At 36.9% G+C, this 15,450-nt stretch overlaps 1 pseudogene; it reads left to right on the plus strand.

Annotated features, from left to right (window-relative positions):
* Nucleotides 1-8,712: 8,712 nt before the first annotated feature.
* On the plus strand, nt 8,713-9,530 carry LOC150033764 (uncharacterized; annotated as a pseudogene).
* Nucleotides 9,531-15,450: the final 5,920 nt, after the last annotated feature.

Genomic DNA, 15,450 nt, shown 5'->3' on the forward strand with positions numbered 1-15,450 from the left:
AGCAAACGTCAATTAAAATCTAGGTGTCCGATTAAGAGAAATTCTTAAACCCTAAGAAATTGTGTTGGATGCGTTTGGGAAGAACACATTGAATCAAGGTGAAGTCAGCTTACGTTGATAAAGGGAGGATTAAACATTTAGCCATGCAGCCAAGTAGGTACTGTCAATCCCACGAGCAATTTGAACGCCTATAAATAGGGAGTTGGGATGTCATTTTCAAATCACACAAAAATCATAAATTTCGTAGAAAAAGTAGAGGGTAGTGAGGGTTCAGAGGAATGTATCAACTTTGGATGAGGAGATCTTCCAATCTACTCGTGCATTTGGAGTGATTACAAAGCCATCTGAAAGCTCTAGAAGTCTAGTTTTCAGAGTAGGGCTGCTGGAGGAAAAGGCTCAAAGGAACTAGGCTGGAGGTTGAGAAGAAGGCAGAAGGGTCAGACTGTCAGATCAGTCTGAGCCAGACTTGAAGATTTTGAGATTTCAGCCAAACCACGAAGAATTATGAGCGGAAAGTTTAGGGTAAGATTCCTAAGACATTCTAGAAAAAGTTTGTAGAAGGAAGTATTTCCAAATAAAGTTCAAAACTATAAGTAATCTAAGTTTAAAGTTGAATCTGGATTCTAGGGGTGAAAAAGAGACCCCAGGAACTACTAGAGTGAAAAGTTCCTAAGAGTTCGAGGTGAGTGGCTAAAATGTTTTCGAACTAAAACATTTTTAAACTATTTTGATTACAAATGTTTTACAAAAAGCATGTTTGCGAAAATAATTCTCATGCCTACTAGTTTTCTAAAGTGGTTTCCAAGCAAGTTTGAATTGTGATTTGAACGCATGCATATTGTTGAAAAACTATTTACATATGTATATGTATTGATTTTATCCAGCATGCGTTACCATCTTTAAAGCCATGTTGTATATGTGTTATACTGTACATACTTTAAAGAGAAAAGTTGTTTATAAATAGTTTTGGTAAAATGTGATGCCGAAGTACAAGGAGAAGGCATCTACCCAACTAGATATTGAAGTACAAGGAGAAGGTATCTATTGGTACTAAAGTACGTTTGAGAAGGTACCAAGCCAACGGGATACTGAAGTACGTTGGAGAAGGTATCCTAGTAGCTCGATACTGAAGTACAAGGAGAAGGTATCTGAGCAGTAGTACTTAATGTGTGAAGGTACTTAGTGTGGCCACAGGTGAATAAAGTCAGAGATTGAGCAAAAGGGTTCTCTCTGGACTAGTAGTTAATGTTGGGATTATTTTACCAGCTATACAGTACTCTGATTTGAGAAATGATTTTATTGTTTTATGTTTAAAACAATTTTATATACATTACGCTTGGAAAATATTTATGCTGCAAAAGTTTATATTTCAGATAAAACTATTTTCTAAAATTATGCATGAGAATTTACTATGTTTTCTCGATCACTCACTGGGCGTAAGCTCACCCCATTTTCAAATGTTTTTGTTTTTCCCCCCCACAGATAGCGGTCAAATCCTCTGAAGATAGCTCAGTATCTGCTCTGCCACTAAAGGACTAAAAGACTTGTAACCATTTGCTAGGTGGTTACGGTTAATATTGTACATATATTGCTATTGTTCATATAGAGACTAGGGTTTGTGGGTTTTGGGACTTGTAAATCTAATGTTGTAAATACTCTAAACATATTAAGTTTCTAAGTTAATAAATTGTGGGCCTAAAGACGTCCCGTTGCATATGAAGTATAATTGGTATCAGAGTTATTTTGCAAAAGTTATTAGGCAATAAGTGTCAGGCCAAGGGTTGGTAACTGCTACAGTCACGCCTTTCTCTAGGATAAGAAGGAGGTCTGGGGCGGGGTGTGACAGTTTGGTATCAGAGCATAAGTTTTTGGAACAATTGAGGAATTAGTTGATACCAACTTAGTATTAAAGGATGGGTTATACGTAAGTTTGGGAAAGATTTAAGCTAGCTTAGTACTAAAACATAAGACTTTGGGTGAAAGAGAGAGTTCTTGCATTAGATTAAAGTCTTATAGATAAATCCCTAACATGTGTACTTAATAACTAGGCAAAGATGCTGAGGAAAAGAGGCAGACCGAGCAAGCAGACTGAGAAGAGGAATATTGACCCTAACAGTAGAGGTCCTGAGGTCTCGTCAGACCCAGATCCGAAGGGGAAAAGAGTTAGAGACTCAGTAGAACAGGGGGTAACTTCTGAAAATGAGTCTAGTACACCAAAGGTAGGTGTAGATCGTGAGATGGAGGATCGAGTGTTCGATAGAATCACTCAAAGATTAGCGGCGAGTGTAAAATCGATTCAAAACGATCCAGAAAAAAGTTCGGTGTCGAGAGGCTGAAAGCTTTAGAAGCCACGACGTTCGATGGAACCATAGATCCATTAGATGCTGAAATCTGGTTGGATTTAATTGAGAAGTGTTTTAAAGTTATGAGATGCTCTGAGGACCGTAAGGTCGAGTTAGCGGCATTCTTGCTGCAAAAAGGGGCTGAGAAATGGTGGAAAGTGATAGAGGCTAGAAGGAGTAGTTTAAAAACTATGACTTGGTCTGAGTTTAGACAAGTATTTGAGGATAAATACTACCCTAGTTCTTTTATTTGAGGATAAATACTACCCTAGTTCTTTTAGAGATGCGTAGAGGGAGGAATTCCTTAGGCTAACTCAGGGAGTAATGACGGTTGCTGAATATGAGCAAAAATTTACTGAGTTATCTCAGTATGCCCTTCCGATCATCGCGGAAGAGAATACCTACGTTGTTACCGCTACATCTAATTGGGTGAATTTCACTCAGTTAGTTGAGACCGCTATCCGAGTAGAGCAGAGTGTAGCGAAGGAGGATGAACTTCAACCAGGAGAAGGACAGTTTAGAGTGCTTGGAGAAACAAGAAGTAAAAAATTTAGATCCTCGTTCTCTGGACAGTTGGGTATAAGGAGCTTTGGAGGCATGAGCCAACAAAGTCTGAGTCGAAAGAAGTCCAGACCTGTAGCTAAACAAAGTGGTAGATCAGTATCAGATCGTGCTAATGAGTCAGTAGCTAGTATGGGGAGGAAACCACTTTATGTAAACTGTGGTAGGCCTCATACAGGGATATGCTATGGTAATAGGAATGTGTGTTTCCAGTGTGGACAAGCTGGGCATTTCAAAAGAGATTGTCCTTAGCTAGGTCATGGAGCACAGAATGAGCAAAGAGAAGTTACCTAGACGGTAAACTAACCTAGAACGATCGGAACTAGAGGTGAAGGATCCGGTGTAGCTAAGCAGAAAGGGGTAGCTGGACGACCCCAACAGCAGCAGGGTAGAATGTACGTTATGACACACCAGGAAGCGGAAAAAGGTCCAGATGTCGTAAATGGTACGATAACTTTATGTAATCAATCCGCTTATGCATTATTTGATCCTGGTGCTACACACTCATTCATATCTAGTATGTATGCATTAAATATAGATAAAATACTCGAACGTATGGATGAGGAATTATTTATCTCTACACCTGTAGGAGATACTCTAGTGGTACATGAGTATTATAGGAATTGTGAAGTAATTCTTGGAGATCAAAGTTTTTGGGTCGACTTAATTCCATTAGAATTACTAGAATTTGATGTTATCTTAGGTATGGATTTCCTAAGTAAACACTATTTCACTATGGATTGCTTTAGAAGAGAAATAGTGTTTAGGAAACCCGGTGAAAAAGAAATAACTCTGGTAGGAAGTAAAAGAATACTCCCAGGAAGTTTAATATCAGCGATAAAAGCTAGAAAACTGTTGAGTAAAGGATGTGAAGCCTATTTAGCATCTGTAGTAGTTTCCCAAGATAAGAAACTAAAACCTTAAGATGTACCTGTAGTACAAGTATTCTTATATGTGTTCCCTGAAGAATTACTAGGCTTACCGCTTGATAGGGAAGTGGAATTTACTATTGAGTTAATTACTGGTACTGCACCAATATCCCAAGCACCATATAGGATGGCCCCAATGGAGATGAAAGAGTTAAAAGTTCAATTACAGGAACTTGTGGATAAGACATTAGACCCAGTGTATCACCTTGAGGAGCACTAGTTGTTAAGAAGAAAGACGGTACTCTTAGATTATGCATAGACTATAGACAGGTAATAAGGTGACCATTAAGAATAAGTACCCACTGCCTCGTATAGATGATCTCTTCGATCAGTTAAAGGGAGCAACGGTGTTCTCTAAGATAAATTTGACGTCAGGCTATCACCAGTTGAAGGTGAAAGGCACAGATGTTCCTAAAACTGCATTCAGAACTAGATATGGACATTTTGAGTTCCTGGTAATGCCGTTTGGATTGACAAATGCTCCTGCAGTATTTATGGACTTGATGAATAGGATATTCCATTCTTATCTGGATCAGTTTGTGATAGTATTCATAGATGACATACTAGTGTATTCCAATAGTATGGAAAAACACAAAGAACATCAAGGATGGTATTACAAACTTTAAGAGAAAAGAAGTTATATGCCAAATTTAGTAAGTGTGATTTTTGGTTAAATTAAGTCATATTTCTTAGGCATATAGTTTCAGCTGACGGAGTTAGTGTTGATTCCCAAAAGATAGAAGCAATAGTTAATTGGGAACGACCCCTGAATGTAACCGAAGTACGCAGTTTTCTGGGTTTAGCAGGTTATTATAGGAGATTCGTGGAGGATTTCTCTAAGATAACCCTTCCATTAACAAACCTGACCAGAAAAGATGCGAAGTTTGAATGGTCGTCAGAATGCGAGCATAGTTTCCAAGTGCTGAAACAAAGGTTAGTATCAGCACCAGTATTAACTCTACCTACACTAGGTAAGGAGTTTAAAGTTTATTGTGATGCATCCCGACAAGGATTAGAATGTGTGTTGATGTAGGAGGGAAAAGTAGTAGCCTATGCTTCGCGACCGTTAAAGAAGCATGAATGTAATTACCCTACACACAACTTAGAATTAGCAACAGTTGTGTTAGCTCTAAAATTGTGGAGACATTACCTGTTTGGTGAGCGATGTCATATATTTACAGATCATAAGAGTCTAAAGAATATCTTTGATCAAAAGGAACTAAACCTAAGACAAAGAAGATGGCTTGAATTGATTAAAGATTATGATTGTACAATTGACTATCACCCAGGTAAAGCAAATGTGGTAGTTGATGCTTTAAGTCGAAAAACTAGATCAGCTGGAGCTAGTATTAATTCAGTGAAGGGTAGATTGATCCATGAGTTGTATAATGCTAGGGCAACATTATCAATTGGTCGAAAAGGAGAATTACTAGCCTTATTTCATGTGCGTCCTACTCTTGTAGAAAATATTCTACGTGAGCAATTAAAGGATTTTGATCTGAAAAAGTTAGCTGAAGAAGTGGATAAAGGATTGAGGACAGATTACCAATTAGGAGCTGATAAAGTGCTATTAAAAGAAGGTAGAATATGCATACCTAAAGATCTACCAAGGGAGGCAAGTATGAATTTGAGTTATTCTCATTTAAAGTTTGAGATAGAATTGTTATGTGATAGATATTTTGGTTCAACATCTAGCTTAGAGATAGCTAGGAGAGGTATCATTGGAAAACTAAGGAATTGATATCAGAGTAGCACAGTAGAAGCGTGGTAATAGACAAGACTATGAAAGGTTACAACAATGGTTTTTGTGAAACCTTAAACCAGAGTTAGTTCGAGTAAATTTCGAGAACGAAATTTTCTTAAGGGGGAAGTAAATTTGAAACCCGGATTTCTATTTTCCTTACTTAAGCAAGTGATAAAAAGGAATTAACTAAGTGAAATTAAATCCTAAGTTAAGGGGAAGGAAATTTCTAAGTATTAAGTAGATTTTCCTTGAATAATTTAAGTTGAGCTTTAATTGGTAAAATTGTAATGAAATTTTTATAATAAATAGGTTGTTGAAAACAGTTAGTGTGATTGGTGAAAGAAGGAATGGAGATTTGAAATGAGAAAATAATATTGGAAAAGTTGGGGAAAAATATTAAGTGGGAATAAATATAAAAATTAAGTACGTGGAATTAATGTGGAATAATATGAAGATTGAGTTTGGAAAATTCGGGGAAGAATACGGCTAAGTATGAAAAATTAGGTGAAGTACGGAGTAAGGAATTAAGGAAAAATATAGAAAATATTATTTTGGAATTATCCTGGAAGATCCGTGTAAAAGTATCACAAAGTGGTGAGCAAACGTGTACGGAGAACAATGTTCGCAGTAGCTAAGAGTGAGATCAGCGAGATCGTTGAGAGCGAGATCATTGAGATCGAGACCAGCAAGATTAGAGAGGAAATGGGAGAGAGCGAGATTGGATAGAAGATGGGAGAGAGCGAGACCAGCGAGAAAGTTGGAGAGAGCGAGAGTGGAGAGAAAAGTTAAAGCTGGAGAGAGCGAGATTGGAGAGTACAAAACCAGCGAGATTGCTGGAGAGAGCGAGACTAGACTCGCGAGAAAGTGGGAGAGAGCGGCACTGCCGAGAGCGGAAAGAGCGAGAGCGCCTATGCGTTAGCCTTGCTTTGTCCAATTCGAACGTCACGCCCACGCCTCGCCTATGCATTGAACGGCCGAGCAAGCTTCTGGGCGATGTATTTGGACGCGTTGGGGTGGATTATGCATGTAAAACCCCTAATTTGAATACAAAGAAAGCTTGAAGACGTAAGAGCAAACGTCAATTAAAATCTAGGTGTCCGATTAAGAGAAATTCTTAAACCCTAAGAAATTGTGTTGGATGCGTTTGGGAAGAACACATTGAATCAAGGTGAAGTCAGCTTACGTTGATAAAGGGAGGATTAAACATTTAGCCATGCAGCCAAGTAGGTACTGTCAATCCCACGAGCAATTTGAACGCCTATAAATAGGGAGTTGGGATGTCATTTTCAAATCACACAAAAATCATAAATTTCGTAGAAAAAGTAGAGGGTAGTGAGGGTTCAGAGGAATGTATCAACTTTGGATGAGGAGATCTTCCAATCTACTCGTGCATTTGGAGTGATTACAAAGCCCTCTGAAAGCTCTGGAAGTCTAGTTTTCAGAGTAGGGCTGCTGGAGGAAAAGGCTCAAAGGAACTGGGCTGGAGGTTGAGAAGAAGGCAAAAGGGTCAGACTGTCAGATCAGTCTGAGCCAGACTTGAAGATTTTGAGATTTCAGCCAAACCACGAAGAATTATGAGCGGAAAGTTTAGGGTAAGATTCCTAAGACATTTTAGAATAAGTTTGTAGAAGGAAGTATTTCCAAATAAAGTTAAAAACTATAAGTAATCTAAGTTTAAAGTTGAATCTGGATTCTAGGGGTGAAAAAGAGACCCCAGGAACTACTAGAGTGAAAAGTTCCTAAGAGTTCGAGGTGAGTGGCTAAAATGTTTTCGAACTAAAACATTTTTAAACTATTTTGATTACAAACATTTTACAGAAAGCATGTTTGCGAAAATAATTCTCATGCCTACTAGTTTTCTAAAGTGGTTTCCAAGCAAGTTTGAATTGTGATTTGAACGCATGCATATTGTTGAAAAACTATTTACATATGTATATGTATTGATTTTATCCAGCATGCGTTACCATCTTTAAAGCCATGTTGTATATGTGTTATACTGTACATGCTTTAAAGAGAAAAGTTGTTTATAAATAGTTTTGGTAAAATGCGATGCCGAAGTACAAGGAGAAGGCATCCACCCAACTAGATACTGAAGTACAAGGAGAAGGTATCTATTGGTACTAAAGTACGTTTGAGAAGGTACCAAGCCAACGGGATACTGAAGTACGTTGGAGAAGGTATCCTAGTAGCTCGATACTGAAGTACAAGGAGAAGGTATCTGAGCAGTAGTACTTAATGTGTGAAGGTACTTAGTGTGGCCACAGGTGAATAAAGTCAGAGATTGAGCAAAAGGGTTCTCTCTGGACTAGTAGTTGGTGTTGGGATTATTTTACCAGCTATACAGTACTCTGATTTGAGAAATGATTTTATTGTTTTATGTTTAAAACAGTTTTATATACATTACGCTTGGAAAATATTTATGCTGCAAAAGTTTATATTTCAGATAAAACTATTTTCTGAAATTATGCATGAGAATTTACTATGTTTTCTCGATCACTCATTGGGCGTAAGCTCACCCCATTTTCAAATATTTTTGTTCCCCCCACCCCCACAGATAGCGGTCAAATCCTCTGAAGATAGCTCAGTATCTGCTCTGCCACTAAAGAACTAAAAGACTTGTAACCATTTGCTAGGTGGTTATGGTTAATATTGTACATATATTGCTATTGTTTATATAGGGACTAAGGTTTGTGGGTTTTGGGACTTGTAAATCTAATGTTGTAAATACTCTAAACATATTAAGTTTCTAAGTTAATAAATTGTGGGCCTAAAGACGTCCCATTGCATATGAAGTATAATTGGTATCAGAGTTATTCCGCAAAAGTTATTAGACAGTAAGTGTCAGCCCAAGGGTTAGTAACTGCTGCAGTCATGCCTTTCTCTAGGATAAGAAGGGGGTCTGGGGCGGGGTGTGACAGTTGAATAGATGAAAGGCCTATATTAGACACAAAATTGAAAGCTTGGAGACGTACTAAATAAAACATTTGAAAGTTGTTAAGATAATTTAAGCGGTCTAGGGACCTATGTGTTTATTTTACCTTAAGAAATGAAAATTATGGAATTCAATGCTTAATAATATTTTGTACTTTGTTCTCTAATCCAAGTTATTGTTTTGGATTACAAGTTATTTTTAAGGATGAATAAAGAGTGGACTAAACTAATGAATAAGTTATCAGTGGAGTATAGAGAAGGAGTATCACAGTTCTTAGATATGGCAAGGTTTCATGTTAATGATTCCGGACGAATAAGATGTCCATGTAAGAATTGTATGAATTCAATTTGGGAAAAGATAGATATTGTGGAACGACGTCTATTAACATATGGAATATCTCCCTCATATTGTGAATGTGTATATCATGGAGAGCCAGTAAACTTATCTAGAAGTCATACAAGTCATTCAATACAAGATGTTGAAGTAGATAGTATAGAGAGTAATGCTGTCGAAGAAAATGAGATGTTGAATCTTATAAATGATTTACAAGTTCCATTTGAAAATGAAAATGCAAATGAAGGAAGGATTGAGAATAATGAAATGTCCTTTAATGGTCAAGAAAGAGATACCACAAACTTATTCGAAGATTTAATGACCGAAGCACGTAATGAATTCTACCCTGGGTGTTCGCAATTTTCGTCCTTAAACTTTTTAGTGAAGTTGATGCATATCAAAGTTCTGAACAGCTGGAGTAACAAATCGTTTGACATGTTGCTGGAATTGTTAAAAGCAGCGTTCCAGCTGGCACCTCTATACCTACTTTCTTTTATGAAGCCAAGCGAAAATTGCGTGATTTAGGCCTAGGTTATGAGTCTATTCATGCGTGCAAATATGATTGTGTATTGTATTGGAAAAAGTTTGCAAATTTGCAACAATGCCCTGTTTGTGGTGAGTATCGGTACAAAGTTAATGATGGCAAGGGTAAAAAATACCACATAAGGTATTGCATCATTTTCCATTGATACCGAGATTAAAACGATTGTTTTCATCAAAAGAATGTGCTTCTGACATGAGATGGCATAAAGATAAGTGAGTTGAAACAGAGGATGTATTGCGACATCCAGTTAATGCAAAGGGGTGGAAACAATTTGATCGTGAATTCCCTCATTTCGCTTTAGATTCTCGAAATGTTCGTTTTGGATTAGCTTCAGATGGCTTCAATCCGTTTGGAAATATGAGCACTTCTTATAATATGTGGTCTGTGGTGATAATTTCTTATAATTTGTCCCCTTGGAAATGCATGAAGGAAACAAACTTCTTCATGTCTTTGCTCATACCTGGTCCAAAATCTCCTAGAAAAGAAATTGATGTTTACTTGTAATCGTTGATTGAAGAGTTGAAAGAGTTATGGACAATTGGTGTGCGAACTTATGATTCTGTTGCTGGTGAGTTTTTTCAACTATATGCTACCTTATTATGGACGATTAATGACTTCCCTGCATATGGTGACTTATCTGGGTGGAGTACAAAAGGTTATCAAGCATGTTCAATATGCAAAGAAGATAACTCGTCCTTCGGGATAAGAAGGAAAATATCATTTATGGGACATCGACGTTATCTTCCAGAGAATCATAGTTGGCATCGGACAACATGATGGAAAAGTTGAACGTAGACCTCCACCAGTCGTAATGAATGGAGAAAAGATATTACAACAAATAAATACGCTAAACTTTTATGTGCTTAGCAAACATCCATCGAAGCAAGATAAAATAAGAAAGCGAATTCTAAACTAGACTAAAAAAAGTATTTTTTTCCAACTTCCATATTGGTCCAGACTATTGTTACGACATAAATTAGATGTAATGCATATTGAAAAAAACATATGCGACAATTTAGTGGACACATTGTTAAATATTGAAGGAAAGACAAAGGATACAACGAACGATTGATTAGACTTACAAGATTTAAAGATAAGAAAGGACCTACACTTGATACAGGTCGATAACAGATTTGTAAAACCATACGCAACATACACATTAACAAATGGTGAACGGATTTCGTTTTGTAAGTATTTGAAATCAGTGAAATTCCCTAATGGATTCGTATCTAACATATCACGATGTGTCAATGACAAAGATGGAAAAATATCAGGGCTGAAAACACACGACTGTCATATGTTACTTCATAGACTACTACCTATTGGTATTCAAACATACCTACCGAAGAACGTATCCACTGCTATTGTTGAGTTGTGTACATTCTTTCGCGACCTATGTGCAAAGACAATATGTGTAAGTGATTTGAACAGACTACAAGCAGACATCATAGTCGTACTTTGTAAATTGGAGAGAATATTCCCACCTGCCTTTTTCGATGTAATGGTACACCTTGTAGTTCATCTACCCATTTAATTATTATGTCTAGCATCAAATGTTGGAATTACAATCCAGCCCCATTCTAGAAGGTTCTTAACTACTAACAAGGGATGAAATCTGTGAGACGGTTTTGGGTAGACGACTCGGATATTCAAAAGGTCTATGTTGGGGCCCTAAGCCTAAGTCAATAAAGAGTAGCATCTCATCAAGCTCGTCATCTACTCAAGGAACGGAGGTGGGAATGGAGGAATTGAGAGTCAATTTTCAACAGCCTCAGTCGAGGATTAAGGAACTTGAAGATGTTCAGAAAAGAATGCAAGAGGATCATGCAAGACAAATGGAAGAAATGAAAAAAATGATTGAAGACATGGTACGATCACATAGAGGAGACCCATCAAATTAAGTATGATTACTACATTATTTAGTTGTCTAATATGTTGCTATCCTGCAATCATGGTAGCAAAGTTTAGTTATGTCTTAAGTAGCTTTATGATAATTAAAGAATTGTTGGCTATCCTACAGTTATGGTAGCCAAACAACTGGATTTTAATGTGTTTTTTTGTTGACTCTCTCCTTGCCTCTTTTTTTGACTTTTTATTCGACTGTATCTCGCTCTCTTCTTGCCTCTCGCTCTCTCCGTGTATCTCACTCTCTCCCTGAATCTCGCTCTCTCTTTATATCACGCTCTCTCCCTGAATCTCGCTCTCTCCTTGAATCTCGCTCTCTATCGCTCTCTCCCTGTATCTCGCTCTCTCCCTGTATGAAAGAGTTGGTTGGTCAAGAGAGAGCTTTGAGTCTTATCATTATCGTTTTGAGTCTGAAATCACTTCTATTCCTCCATGATTCCCTAATGGAAGACTGATCTACTCTTGACACACTGCATATTCACCTTCCCTGGGATTAGAACTTTTTTTTTTTTGACTTTTTATTCAACTGTATCTCGCCCTCTCCTTGCTTCTTGCTCTCTCCCTGTATCTCGCTCTCTCCCTGTATGAAAGAGCTGGTTGGTCAAGATAGAGCTTTGAGTCTTATCATTATTGTTTTGAGTCTGTCTTTCCTTCTTTTCCTCATGATTCCCTAATGGAAGACTGACCTACTCTTGACACACTGCATATTCACCTTCCCTGGGATCAGAACTTTTTTTTTTTTTTTTTTACTTTTTATTCAACTGTATCCCGTTCTTTCCTTGCTTTTCGCTCTCTCCTTGTATGAAAGATATGGTTGGTCAAGAGAGAGCTTTGAGTCTTATCATTATTGTTTTGAGTTTGTCTTCGCTTCTCTTCCTCCATGATTCCCTAATGGAAGACTGACCTACTTTTGACACACTGCATATTCACCTTTCCTGGGATTAGAACTTTTTTTTTTACTTTTTATTCAACTGTATCCCACTCTCTCCTTGCTCTCGCTCTCTCCTTGCCTCTTTCGCTCTCTCCCTGTATGAAAGAGCTGGTTGGTCAAGAGAGAGCTTTGAGTCTTTTCATTATTGTTTTGAGTCTATCTTCGCTTCTCTTCCTCCATGATTCCCTAATGGAAGACTGACCTACTCTTGACACACTGCATATTCACCTTCCCTGGGATCAGAACTCTTTTTTTTTTACTTTTTATTCAACTGTATCTTGCTCTCTCTTTGCCTCTCGCTCTCTCCCTGTATCTCGTTCTCTCCCTGAATCTCTCTGCCTCTCGCTTTTTATGAGTTTCCTCTTCTCTTACGTTTTTCATTATCTTAACTTTTTGTGTATTTATGAATGTTTACGAAGTTTAATGTGTTGGGGGGAGGGGGAGTGTAAAATTTGGGTTAAACCGTTTTGGGGACAAATTTGAGTTTTATGTGTGTTGGTCATCATTGTTTACTTCTTTTGTATGTTTTTGATGTTCGGGAGGTTCCATGTTTGTCGTGGGGGGTGGGTAGAGTTTCATTACACCTGTCTTATCCTTGAACTTGGCTATTTTGTGTATTTATGAACGTTTACGAAGTTTAATGTATTGTGTGTGTGGGGGGGGGGGGGTGTAAAATTTGTGTTAAACCATTTTGGGAACAAATTTGAGTTTTATGTATGTTAGTCCTCATTGTTTACTCGTTTTGATGTTCATTACCACCCGTATTGGAGTTTGAACGTGTTGTGGATGTTTATCGATATAACATTTCAATGTTTTTGTTTTATTGTAGAGTGCTGTTCGGAGATGAACTAGGACAATTGTTGAAGATGGTATATTCGAGAAGTGTTCTAGATGTTGTTTTGATTTTACTTCTTTTATGTATTTGTGATATGAATGTTTATCGGCTTCGTTTGGATATTGTAATTTCTAGTATCGACTTTATTTGGATATTGTAATTTTTGACTTGTTATAAAATGGACTTCATTTTCGTTTTTTTAGTTATGTGAATCTTTATTTGGTATAATATGTTTTACAAGTTTTCAGATCAAATTTTAAAAAATTACAAACGATATATTAAATTTTAATACTCCCTACGCATATAGGATCTCCCGACACACTTTAAAACGGCGTCGGGAGTTATGTTGGAACTCCGAACACCTACGTGGCATCGGGAGTTAAGGGGGAACGTAGGCATCGAGAGTTATGGGGGAACTCTCGACGCACTACAATGCGTCGAGAGTTCCCCCTAACTCCCGACGCCGTTTAAAAGTACGTCGGGAGATCCTCTCCCGACGGGTTTCTCCCGACCAAACTCCTGACGACCGTTTATGTATCGGAGATCCTCTCCCGATAAATTTTTCACACTTTCCCGACGAAATGTGACGTCAGGAGAAGTCAGATTTCCTATGGTGTTGATACTCGTCATTCTATCTTTGGTTTTGTGTCTTCTTAAAAGATTGTTTATTCTCGTAGAAGTAAAAAAAAGCAACCTATTGTTTAAAGGTTTTCTGCCGAGGCAGAATACAAGGCTCTGGCTTTGGTAACAATCGAGTTAATATGGATTTTTCACTTGCTTGCTGATTTACATATACAGTACTTATCACCAACCACAGTTTTTTATGATAATCAAGTTGCCATTGCTATTGCTTCTAATCCCACATTTCATAAATACACCAAACACACTGAAATTGATTGTCATTTTGTGAGAGACAAAATTGTTGATGACTTTTGTAAGGTTTTGCCTATTTGTTCCAGTTTGCACCTAGCTAATCTATTTACAAAGATCCTATCTTCTTCCGCTCTGTCGAGGTTATTAGTCAAATTGGGTGTTATTTTATTCATCTTCCAACTTGGGAGAGTATTAAGGATTTTGTAAATAAATAAAACAATTGTAAATTTGGCTATTTGGGTTTTTTATTGTAATAGAGTTGTAACAGAATTGTTTCAATTAGTTTCACATTGGTTTACTTCTCAAACCCATATAACAGGGATCTGTGCATTGTGTATGTGGAGTTATTTCTCCTTAATAAAGTGATGACTCCCATTATTCAACATGTGTCATGTTGGTCATAATACAATGATAGTTTGGAAGTAGTTTATAGGTTATGTCAAAAAAATGATTTGATGTCAAAAAATTTTTTAAAAAAATTAAAATTAAAACACGTAATCAAAGAAATTAAAAAAAAAAAAAAAACGTATCCAATATATGTTGTGTCGTGGTTAGAAATGAGAACAAATTTTTATGGAATGTGAGCAAGAAAAAATTGAAATGGAAAAGCCGCAAAGGAAGAATAATTTGGGAAACATGGTGAAGATGATTAAACATGGTTGGAAATTTAGGGTGGAATTATATTATTATTGATGATGCTAATATCTACTCGGAGAAAAAAAATGAGATTTATGTGACAACAGTAGTGAATTTGCAATTTAGATAAGACGTAATCTCACGTGATCGAAATGGTGAATTTCCAATTTAGAAAAGACATAACATGCAAAACAAGAAGAACTTGAGCACTATTGTGGTAGTTGTCACAATGCCTCCGATACCTTTAGGTCAATTGACCTAGAGTTTTTCCTTCTTTTTTTTTCCATCTTTGATATTGGATTATAAGTGCAAATTGTTCACCCTTGGATCGAATAGGCCATCCTCTCCCTCATCTCGAGACACATCCGAGGATAATTTCTTATAGGGACTTAGCCTATCACTCATCCAATCCAACTCTTATTTTGGATAGAAAATGTACTTTTAAGAAAATAGAAGAAGTGGATTGTTTTGAAAGAAAAAGGAAAATCATGTTCTTTTTTGTCTTTTATAGAAGAGAAGCCCTCACCCTTTTTTAATATTATTTTTTTAACTTTAAAGGGAAAAAACTACTTTCTTCTCATTAGTTTACCTAATTTTTCTCAAAACAATTTCTTCTATCTTTCTAAAAAAATATGCATTTTCTATTCAATTAACCCCTCTACCACGAGCTTCAAATAGGACAATAAAGAAGAAAAAACTCCCAACTTCCGCTAAAGAAAAAACATCGATATATCCTGGATATGTATGCATCCATAATAAGTATTCCAATCCAATTCAACCCAGAAATTTTACTGGCTCACAATTGGCAATGCGATCACCAATCAGAATTGAGAAGAAAAGCAATTTCGTAATTTCATCCAAAGCTAAGGGTATTTTCGTGCTTTC

Source organism: Benincasa hispida, chromosome 9 (genome assembly GCF_027475165.1).
Source record: "Benincasa hispida cultivar pf3 chromosome 9, pf3_genome.v1.1, whole genome shotgun sequence".
Taxonomy (NCBI): Eukaryota; Viridiplantae; Streptophyta; class Magnoliopsida; order Cucurbitales; family Cucurbitaceae; genus Benincasa; species Benincasa hispida.